Source organism: Oncorhynchus gorbuscha, linkage group LG16 (assembly GCF_021184085.1).
Source record: "Oncorhynchus gorbuscha isolate QuinsamMale2020 ecotype Even-year linkage group LG16, OgorEven_v1.0, whole genome shotgun sequence".
NCBI lineage: Eukaryota > Metazoa > Chordata > Actinopteri > Salmoniformes > Salmonidae > Oncorhynchus > Oncorhynchus gorbuscha.
Window position 1 is genome coordinate 49,726,397 of NC_060188.1, and position 11,227 is coordinate 49,737,623.

Sequence of the window (11,227 nt, forward strand, 5' to 3'; positions counted from 1 at the left end):
CACCCAGTCAATACAAAGATACAGGTGCCCTTCCTAACTCAGTTGCTGGAGAGGAAGGAAACTGCTCAGGGAATTCACTTTTAAAACCATTGCAGTTTAATGGTTGTGATATGAGAAAACTGAGGATGGATCAACAACATTGTAGTTACTCACAATACTAACCTAAATGACAAAATGAAAAGTAAGAAGCCTGTACAGAATACAAATATTCTAAAACATGCATCCTGTTTGCAACAAGGCATGTAAGAAATACTGTCAAAATTTTGGCAAAGAAATACAATTTTGGTCCTGAATACAAAGCATTATTTTGGCGACAAATCCAACAACACATCACGGAGTACCTCTCGTCATATTTTCAAGCATGGCGGTGGCTGCATCATGTTATGGTTATGCTTGTCATCAGCAAGGACAAGGGAGTTTTTTTGATGATAAAATGAAACAGAATAGAGCTAAGCACAGGTAAAATGCTAGAGAAAAACCTGCTTCAGTCTTCTTTTTAACAGACACTGGGAGACGAATTAACCTTTTAGCAGGATAATAACCTAAAACACATGGCCAAATCTACATTGGAGTTGCTTGCCAAGACGACATTGAATGTCCCTGAGTGGACTAGTTACAGTTTTGACTTACATTGGCTTGAAAATATATGGCAAAACTTGAAAATGGCTTTCTAGCACCGATCAACAACCAACATGACAGATCCTGAAGAATTATAAATGGAATAATGGGCAAATTATTGTACAATTGTGTGAAAATCTCTTAGAAATGTACACAAAAAGACTCTGCTGCCAAATGTGTTTAATCAAGATATATTAGTGTTTTATTTTCATTAATATGTTAGAATTTTTCTCCCACTTTGACATTACAGAGTATTTTGTGTAGATTGTTGACCAAATATGATAATTAAATCAATTTTAATCCAACTTTGTAACATAACAAAATGTGGAAAAAGTCAAGGGGTGTGAATACATTCTGAAGGCACTGTATGCTATATCTAAAAGACACAGCTGGATTAAGAATTTGTCAGGATTTGGTGCATATCCAGAAAACTCTAAACATGTATTAGAAATTGTTTAGAATATCTTTAGAATATCAAAAACATGTAAAGATGTCCCCTGATATGGACCCTTTTGCCCAGTGTAAGTGTTGGGTTACACTTTTAGCCTGCTAGCTAAGTCCATTTGAACAAAACCTTCCATACACATTACCCATTGTAGAAGTGCTCAGAAAGTGACTTTTTGTACTTGAATGCCAAAACAATCAAGAGATAAAAGAGCTCAAAGTTAACCCATTTTGCATACCATGAGACATCCATGTTTTCATTGCAGAAAAATAGAAACTGTTGAGTTTGATATAATTTAAAAGCTTACAAACAGGGTTGTCTAACCATTTTATAATTTCTGAAAATATAAATGTTTTAATAAAGAGTATCTATTTTCTTTTATCTTCATGCGTGAACTCAGATTGTTTTTCCATATTCACATATGTTGTAGCTTAGATTCTGTTTTACATCATCTATGGTTTTGTGTTGTGCCCGCCATCGGTTGAACAATGAAACACAACATGCTCTTGAATACAGGATGGGTGTCATGGTTTAGTTAGAAATAAAATAGACATTTCACCTTTCAAATGGTAATAACTTCAGAGTCATTCCCTGGGGGAGAATCTAAGCTCTAATTTACAGGTTAGAATGTCAAGATAACCAAGAACAACATGATTAATAACCCCAAAGCAAAGCAGATACATTCTGTTGACAACTAACTTCAACAGATTAATCCAAGATCTCTGTTTCCGCATACCTCTGATCAATAAGTAAATATATTGATCAAAGCAAAATTAAATCAGGTTAAATGAAGACTGGTATGGTTTCAAAATGGAGGCCCACTTGTGTACAAAAAGACTTTCGCACAACATTAATTCTAACATGCTCTAAATGCTCTAAATGTGTTTGCTGGTGCACAATGTTTAAATGATAATGCAACACAAAATCTAGACAACACATTTTTTTAATATACATTCTGATTGAAATGGATGCTTCACCAACCTGGACTCAGATTTATGTTTACCATGTTACGTCTATCCCTATGTCCCTCCATTTAGTATGATATGTTACGTTTTGTATGGTATGTATGAATTTGTGGACAATATACTACGAATTTGCAATAGATATATTATGTCTTTTTAATTGTTTTTTTTTTAAATCCTAGGGGGTAGATCAGCTTTAATACCAGGCCTGGTTTTCCAGATTTTTCATAGTGTTCTATTGTTTTCAGTGCCTGTTGTCACGCCCTGACCATAGAGAGCTGTTTATTCTCTATGTTGGTTGGGTCAGGGTGTGATTTTTTAATTTTTAATTTATTTTACCTTTATTTAACCAGGCAAGTCAGTTAAGAACACATTCTTATTTTCAATGATGGCCTGGGAACAGTGGGTTAACTGCCTGTTCAGGGGCAGAACGACAGATTTGTACCTTGTCAGCTCGGGGGTTTGAACTCGCAACCTTCCGGTTACTAGTCCAACGCTCTAACCACTAGGCTACGCTGCCGCCCCAGGGTGGGTTATCTAGTGGGTGGGTTATCTAGTTATCTAGTTATCAATCAGAGGCAGCTTTTTATCGTTGTCTCTGATTGGGGATCATATTTAGGTAGCCATTTTCCCATTGTGCTTTGTGGGATCTTGTAGATAGAGTTGCCTGTGAGCATTATTATTAGCTGCACGTTTCGTTTGTTCGTTTTGTTCTTTTGTTCTTTGAAGTTTTCATTTCCAAAATAAAGGATGGAGACATACCAGCTGCATCTTGGTCTACCCCTTATGACGAACGTGACACCTGTCTTATATTATCCCCAATGTATCATCCATGTAAAAAATGAATAATATCCGACAATACCTTGTTAATTCTATGCGCTGTTCATTTTGCTAGGATTTTGGCATCACAACACTGCAGTGTAAAGGGTCTCCAGCTTTTGGATCTTTATATTTACCACCTGGGTGCTGTTCCAGTAACAGTGAAATCAGACCTTCTTGCTGAGTATCTGATAGTCTACCATTTTTATAGGAGTGGTTAAAACATGTTAATAACGGTTCTGAGAACATAAGGAAATATTTGATATACCTGAACTGGTATGCCTTCCAGCCCTGGAGTTTTCCTAGATTTGAAAGCTTTAATTGCATCTAAAAGCTCCTCCTCTGTAATTAGGCCTTGACATTAGTGTTTCTGTATAGCTGTTAATTTTACACTATTATTAGAAAAAAATCCTTACAATTAACTTCAGGTAGTGAAGATGGAAGAGACTGGAATGAAAATATGTGTTTAAAGTACTTTGCCTCCTATTTCAAAATATTATTTGGTGAATCATGGCTCACTCCATAATTTGTAACAAGTTTCTGTAAATTCTACCCTTCTACCATACTAAATGTAACATATCATACGAATTTGAGTGTCACAGATTTACAATTACTGTTACGTCTTGTCTTTGAGGCCAGGCTGACCCTGCAGACCCATTGGACCATTGCCACATAATACTTTGGTCTGCAACATGTCCCTTTGTGACAGCACCAAAATAACACAGAACACACAGAGGAGTTCAACAACTGTACATGGCTGTATCCCTCTTCACTGCGACTGTTGAAGTTGAGATTAGAACTTACCTTAAGGTTTAATTGTAACTCCAGTTTGACAGCATTTCCCTTGTTGCGTTAAATCCAATTCAGTCTATGAAATCGTTTGCATTTCCTATGTTTCCACGCTCTTTTCCACCTCCAAGACAGACAGATTCAAAGCCTTTTTTCATTTAATTTCATGCCAACATTGTAGCTGACAGTCCCAAAATACACCCGCAAAACATGCTCCTGAGATTCACTCCTTGCTCCAGTTCATAATCACAGAGATGTGGGAATAGTAGAGAAGGCAGTGGATTCTGTAGTATACATACTCTTTCTTGCTTGTTCTCTCTTCACAGCTATCGCTCTCTCTCCCTCTCTCTTAGCTCTCTCCCTCTCTTGCTTGCTCTCTCTCCCCCCTTTCTCAGCTCTCTCTCAGCTTTCTTGCTTGCTCTCACTCCCCTCTCTTTCTCTCTCTTCCTCCCCTCTTTCTCTCTGCTCTCTCTCCATCTCTTTCAGTGCTGGTGCTAGTGATTAGAATCCGGCAGAGGGAGAGAGAGAGGCAGACAGCTTGGATGAACACATCTGTGATTGTGTTTATATGGGAGTCTCTCCTTCGAAGCAATAACCAACCACCACCCCTTGTAGAATGGGTTAGCTGTTGGCATGTACCACTTGCTCACGGAGCAGGGTGGGTAGCCTGGCGAGAGAGAGAGAAAAAGAGAGAGATTTAAGAGGGTTTTTGTTCCATAAATAATTTCAGAACCACTTGCCTTTATAACATGTGTTAAAACAGATACATAATATATAATGATAATACTTACAATATATCATACAGCAACAAAGAAAGTGACACATGCATTTCATGTATAACATTGAGTAATCCTGTACAGTGGCCATGCATCAAGAGACTCACATGAATTGGGAAAGGTCTCAAGGTATTCAAATATTTTGCAATATCTTCCTTGGGTGGGACCTTAGAGGACCACCAGCAATGTGTCGCAAATTGATCTTTACAAATGATGACAGGCTGTCTGTCAGCTTTCCTGTTGAAGCCAGTCTGAAGTTCTCTGAACATGCCCTACATTTTTGGTATTTTTCATTTATTTAACCTTGATTTATACAGGAAGCGAACAATAAAACCCAGGTCTCTTTTTTCAAGTGAACCTGGTAAACAACAAACAAAATGCATATAGATAAAGAAAACACGTACAAGAACATACAACAGTCCAAATAAAACACTATAATTGACTTCTGATGACAGCCATATGTGTCATCAGAAGTCAATTATAAGAACACATACATTCCTCTTTGAACAGGTGTCTACTAATGTCTTGAAGTGATCGAACGGCACTAAGGAGTCTAATTTTAGAGTATATTCAAATTCATTCCAGGTATGTGGCACGTAAACAATCTAAAAACTATTTGAACTAGGTCAGTAGTGACAAAGGGGATTTCAAGAATTAGCCATTCCTGGGAGCGAGTGAGGTATTTCGTACTACTGTATATCAGGAGTGATGTGAGGTCGTATGGTAGTTTCTGCATTGTAAATTAACAGAAGGCAATGCTGTGTTCTCTGTGTTGCCAGGGACCAATTTTTGACACAAATCACAATGATGTGTGCGAAAACATGGTCGTACTAAGGGTCAGTAAATGAGAGGAAAGATACCGCATCAGACTAATTTGGGTATCGTAATTTACACAATCGGTGTAGCTGTAGACAACATCACAAAACATTGGCTTATCTAAATAGCTTTTGGGGATATCACAATACACTGGGGATAGTATCTGAAAGCAATGTGCAGGCTATTGAAATTTAGCAAATGACAGTTCCACGAAGGTGGCATGCTCTATGACTTGAATATTGCATGTTTCTTTTGACGGAGAGCTTCAGTGTTAGAGAATCCCTCTATATGTGGATTGGCTAAGGTTGAACAGCTTGCCTTACCAGGAGCATGACAAGTAGGTCAAAGCTCCCAGGGATCTTGTAAGTGTTTTTGGGGGCAAACAGACCAACACATCTCCTAGATGTGGCTCTCTAGAGAGGTGATGGGAATATTTAGGCCAAGGCCATACAAATACACAGTGATCTCACTCCTTTCAATAGAAACCATGGAACCAAAGGAAAGATAAGAGACACATGTTAAGCATTTGGCAGCAGCCAATCCCTTGATTCATTTAAGGATGGTGAAATATATATTTTTTTACCCATATCAGTACTGAGTTATTCTCATACAGTAGCTAAAGATTGTGAGGGAAGAATGGCTTTTTAATGCCATAGCTTTGATTATGATCAGCTAATGGCTAAGAAGCAGAAGTTATGGTGGAAATGATTGTGTATCCGTTTCAGTTGTGTATCCATTGTGTATTTGTAATGTGAAAGCATGTTCAAGGCAAGGAATCTTTATATTTACTTTCCTTAGTACAACGGTGTCACTTTTGGGATACCCATCATGCACCCTGTCATTCCCCAGTTACCAAGGGAGCGGTGAAAACAGTGGTAGGGAAAAGGAATAGAAGACAGAGATCAAGGCAGGGTGCATTGTAATGAGAGGGATAAGAAGCTCAGCCGACCTGGAAGCTTTGATATTTTGTCTTTGGGTGTCTCAGGGGATGGCCTCATTCATTCACTCACTCACTCACTCAGTCAGTCACGCACGCACCTACGCACCTACGCACCTACGCACACACACACACACACACACACACACACACACACACACACACACACACACACACACACACACACACACACACACACACACACACACACACACACACACACACACACACACACACACACACACACACACACACACACACACACACACACACACACACACACACACACACACACACACACTGATTTATGTCATGTAAAGGCAGGAAAGTGGTGCATCATCTACTCTGCCAGCATTGCGGCACTTTTGGTATGATAAGATACTGCAGTGGCAAGACAATACAAAGACTCTTGTGAGTCTGCATATCCCATTTGAGCTGTTATCAAATGTAGCTGTTTGTTGGATCAGCAATTCTGCCCTTAACATTTGAGGAGGATGTGGGTGAACTGACCTGAGAGAGAATTAGATGAAACAGCTTATTATTGTTTTGTCCCTTTCCAAACTCATTTTGAGATTGGGGTATTTACACTCCAGCAGTTTGTAATTGTCTTCACACCATCTTTTGTGGGTCCAGGATAGACCTGACATTCAGCTCTTAGTCATCTCTACCTTCAAGGTTCTGGCCCACAGATGACTTGTAATCGTGTTATGAATTATTGACAAACCAAATGGCCTTCCTTCATTATTTAATGACTATGAATAGCAGGGGGAAACAGCATGGTCGATGTTTGCTTGTCAGCAGGGCTCGATGTGACTCCTAAATAACAACATTAGTTTCAACAAAGTATGGAAGTATGGAGGCCATAAAGGATTCATAACATACTATACAACTACACATACTGCAACTACACATAGCTGGCTGACTACGTTAACAGTATGTTTTGAGAGACTAAGCTATGCAAGTCTGTGGTGTCCGAAAGGTAAAGACCTCTAATTAAATGGACATGGCTACGTTCCCGATGCCGCAATGCTAGAGGGAGCATGGTGGAAAAGACGGCCGTGTAGTAACGATGTAAGGAATCTGCTGACGTTTATTCTCCCTGGTAATGCACTTTCTGCTGTGGAGTGAAAGGACAATATTTGTACTTGAGAGAGGACAATGGGGACAGAAAATGCAGAGGAGTGCTGTGCTACTCCAATGTAATTAAATGTATGTTTTAAAGAGCCAAGAGGATGTTGTTTTTCAGGGTGCATTACAGTAATTCCTCATACACTAATGAATTGCTATAGCATACTGAGTGAGGATCTGAAGACAAGACACCAGCATTGTTCTTCTCTCACGACAAACAAGCATAATCCTCTTTATGATTCAGAGACCTTATGGCTTTTACCGTAAATCATTTCCCCACCCGCTCACACTTAGGTGACCTTGTGTTGTGTTCACCTTCTGACACTAAAACTTTAAATTACACACCCCCACAGAAGGCTTACTAATGCTTTAAAATGGGAAGGATTCATGTTATAGGCTCCAGTATTAAGGCATTCCAGGTCAACGTTAAGGCTTTGTGTCTAATTCAAATAATTGTGTAAGTATTGCTAACATTTTTCAACATTGCTCTTCTGTGGGTTTTCTTTCAAATGTTTCAGCATCAATGATACGTGCTAGCACGTTTACACTGATAAGAAGAAGAACAAAATCTGAATCACAATGCAGTTTCCTATTGCAGAAAAGACCACAGTCTATACTGTGTGAATGACTGATTTCTTTACCTCAATGTTGTTAAAAGTTTATGCTCCTTGGACGGTTAACAAGCATTTGAACGCAGTGAAGTCAGCATACCCATGCAAAACTTTACCAATAGGTGAAATTAATATAATTCTGGTGGATGATGTCAAATATTGTTGCACATCTACAAATACTAAAATGATGAAGGAAAAAATACCAAAATGCTAAAGGGGCAATCTGGAGTTCAAAAAATAACAAAGCGGTTACCCTGCTAATGTTTTGGCAAACAGCTGAAGGATGGTGCTGGGTAAATGTTTCCAAAAATGAATAGAGAGAGCTACGGATACAAGGATTGACCATCCATAATATACAAATTATAGTCTTAACCATGTTTTGAGGCTATAGAGTGTTTGTTTACAATTACATTGTTTACAAACAAATGTGTAAAACAAAATGTAGGTTCTGGTGGGGTATGAAGTTTGAACTAAGCTCATGGGGCATCTATAAGTTACAGTGCATTCAGGAAGTATTCGGACCCATTGACCTTTTCCACATTCTGTTATGTTACAGCCTTTATTCTAAAATTGATTGAATAAAAACATTTCCTCATGAATCTTTCGCACAATACCCCATAATGACTAAGCGAAAACAGGTTTTTAGAATGTTTTGCAAATGTATTCAATTAAAAAAACAGAAATACTGTACCTTATTTACAGAAGTATTCAGACCCTTCGCTATGAGACATGAAATGGAGCTCAGGTGCATCCTGTTTCCATTGATAATCCTTGAGATGTTTCTACAACTTGATTAGAGTCCTCTTGTGGTTAATTCAATTGATTGGATAGGATTTGGAAAGGCACACACCTGTCTATATAAGGTTGACAGTTGACAGTGCATGTCAGAGCAAAAACATAGCCATGAGGTCAAAGGAATTGTCCGTAGAGCTCCGAGACAGGATTGTGTCGAGGCAAAGATCTGGGGAAGTGTACTAAAAAAATGTCTGCAGCATTGAAGGTCCCCAAAAACACAGTGGCCTCCATCATTCTTAAACAAAAGCAGATTTGAACAATGAAGACTCTTCCAAGAGCTGGCCGTCCGGCTAAACTGAGCAATCGAAGAAGGGCCTTGGTCAGAGAGGTGACCAAGAACCCAATGGTCACTCTGACAGCACTCCAGAGTTCCTCTCTGGAGATGGGAGAACCTTCCAGAAGGATAACCATCTCTGCAGCACTCCACCAATAAGCCTTTATGGTAGCGTGGCCAAGACGGAAGCAACACCTCAGTAAAAGGCACATGACAGCCCGCCTAGAGTTTGCCAAAAGGCACCTAAAGACTCTGTGTCACGTTCGTCGTAAGAATTATCGGACCAAGGTGCAGCGTGATATGGTTTCCTCATGTTTATTAACCGAAACGCACAAAAAAAACAATTGTTTTATTTATTTATATGAACGAAACGTGAAGACAATGGAGTGTTTACACCGCCCTGACCTACTACACCATATAGAAACAATGGCTCTCTATGGCCAGGGCGTGACAGTACCCCCCCCCCCCCCACCACCCCAGAGGTGCGGAATCCGGCTGCAAAACCTGAAACCAAATGGGGAGGGTAGGGGGGGATGATTAGTGTCGGTAGCAGTTCCAGTGCGGAGTACCCACTCAGCTCGCGGATCCACCAGCTTTGGTGGCGGCTCTGGTGCGGGCCGAATAACCCGCTCATCCCGCGGATCCAGCCATGGACCCGGGCTGAACACTGTGCCTGGACTGGACCTCAGTGTCAAGGAAGGCTCCTGCTATGGAGAGGGACTGGATACCAACCCTGACCTGGACATCGGTGCAGAGGAAGGCTCCTGCCATGGAGCGGGACTGGACACCGTACCTGGACTGGGCACCGGCACAGAATAAGGCTCTGAACATGGAAAAGGACTGAACACCGTACTTGAATTGGGCATCGGCGCAGAGGAAGGCTCCTGCCATGGAGCGGGACTGGACGACATGTCTAGAAGCTCCGAACCCTTGACCGTCGTAGGAGGTTCCGGACTGTGGACCGTCGTAGAAGGTTCCGAACTGTGGACCTTTGCCGGAAGCTCTGGACTGGAAACAGTCACCGGAAGCTCTGGACTGGGAACTGTCACCGGAAGCTCTGGACTGGAAACCGTCACCGGAAGCTCTGGACTGGGAACCGTCGCCGGGAGCTCTGGACTGGGAACCGTCGCCGGGAGCTCTGGACTGTGAATACGCACTGGAGGCCTGATGCATGGAGCCGGCACAGGTGGTGCCGGACTGGGGACACGCACTTCAGGGCGAGTGCGGGGAGCAGGCACAGGACATACCAGACTGGGAAGGCGCACTTGAGGCCTAGTGCGTGGCACTGGCACAGGACGTACAAATGGTACCGGACAAATGACACGCTCCTCGAGGCGAGGTTGGAGAGCTGGCACATGACGTACAGGGCTGGGAAGGCGTACTGGATACCTGGTGCGTGGAACCGGCACAGGTTTTACCAGACTGATAGCACACTCCTCAGGTAGAGTACGGAGAGCTGACTCAGGTGGCATTAAACTGTTAACACGCTCCTTAGGGCAAATTTTGTGCATCTTCAACCAACTCAACAACTCTCTCCATTCTCTCTCCTCCAGTTTCTCCCTCTTCTCTCCATCCACTCACTGACGGTCTCTGACTTTCTCTGTTCACTCCCCTCCAGTTTCTCCCTGTTCTCCCAGACTGGCTCTGGTTCACTCCTCGGCTCCGCCGACCACCCCTTGTGCCCCCCTCCAAAATATTTTTGGGCTGTTTTTTTGAGCTTTCTTTGTGGCCGCGAACCCCGGCGTCGTTGCTGTCCTTCCTTCTCTCCTTGCATCTGCCGCCAAGGAAGGCTATCCTGTCCTGCCATGATTTCCTCCCAAGTCCAGGATCCTTTCCCATCCAAGATCTCCTCCCAAGTCCAGGATACCTTCCCATCCAAGACCTCCTCCCAAGTCCAGGATCCCTTCTCCTCCTTGACACGCTGCTCGGTCCTGTTATGGTGGGATCTTCTGTCACGTTCATCGTAAGAATTATCGGATCAAGGTGCAGCGTGATATGGTTTCCACTTGTTTATTAACTGTTTATTAACTGAAACACACCAAAAACAAAACAAAAATGAACGAAACGTGAAGACAATGTAGTGCTCACAGGCAACTACACAAACAAGATCTCACAAACACAGGTGGGAAAAATAACTACTTAAATATGATCCCCAATTAGAGACAAAGATTACCAGCTGCCTCTAATTGGGAATCATACAAAACACCAACATAGAAAATAAACTAGAACTCAACATAGACATAGAAATACTAGATCA

The 11,227-nt window shown here is 41.5% G+C and overlaps 1 protein-coding gene across 4 annotated transcripts in view; it reads right to left on the minus strand.

Annotated features, from left to right (window-relative positions):
• LOC123998626 (galactosylgalactosylxylosylprotein 3-beta-glucuronosyltransferase 1-like) overlaps positions 1 to 4,040 on the minus strand; it is a 46,736-nt gene extending 42,696 nt beyond the window's left edge. For 2 of the 4 annotated variants that reach the window (XM_046303670.1, XM_046303669.1), the window contains exon 1: positions 3,649 to 4,040. The gene's annotated coding sequence lies outside the window, so the exon portion shown is untranslated. The remainder of the gene's footprint in view (positions 1 to 3,648) is intronic. The other 2 variants (XM_046303672.1, XM_046303671.1) reach the window with 1 other exon arrangement.
• Between the last annotated feature and the right edge of the window lie 7,187 nt (positions 4,041 to 11,227).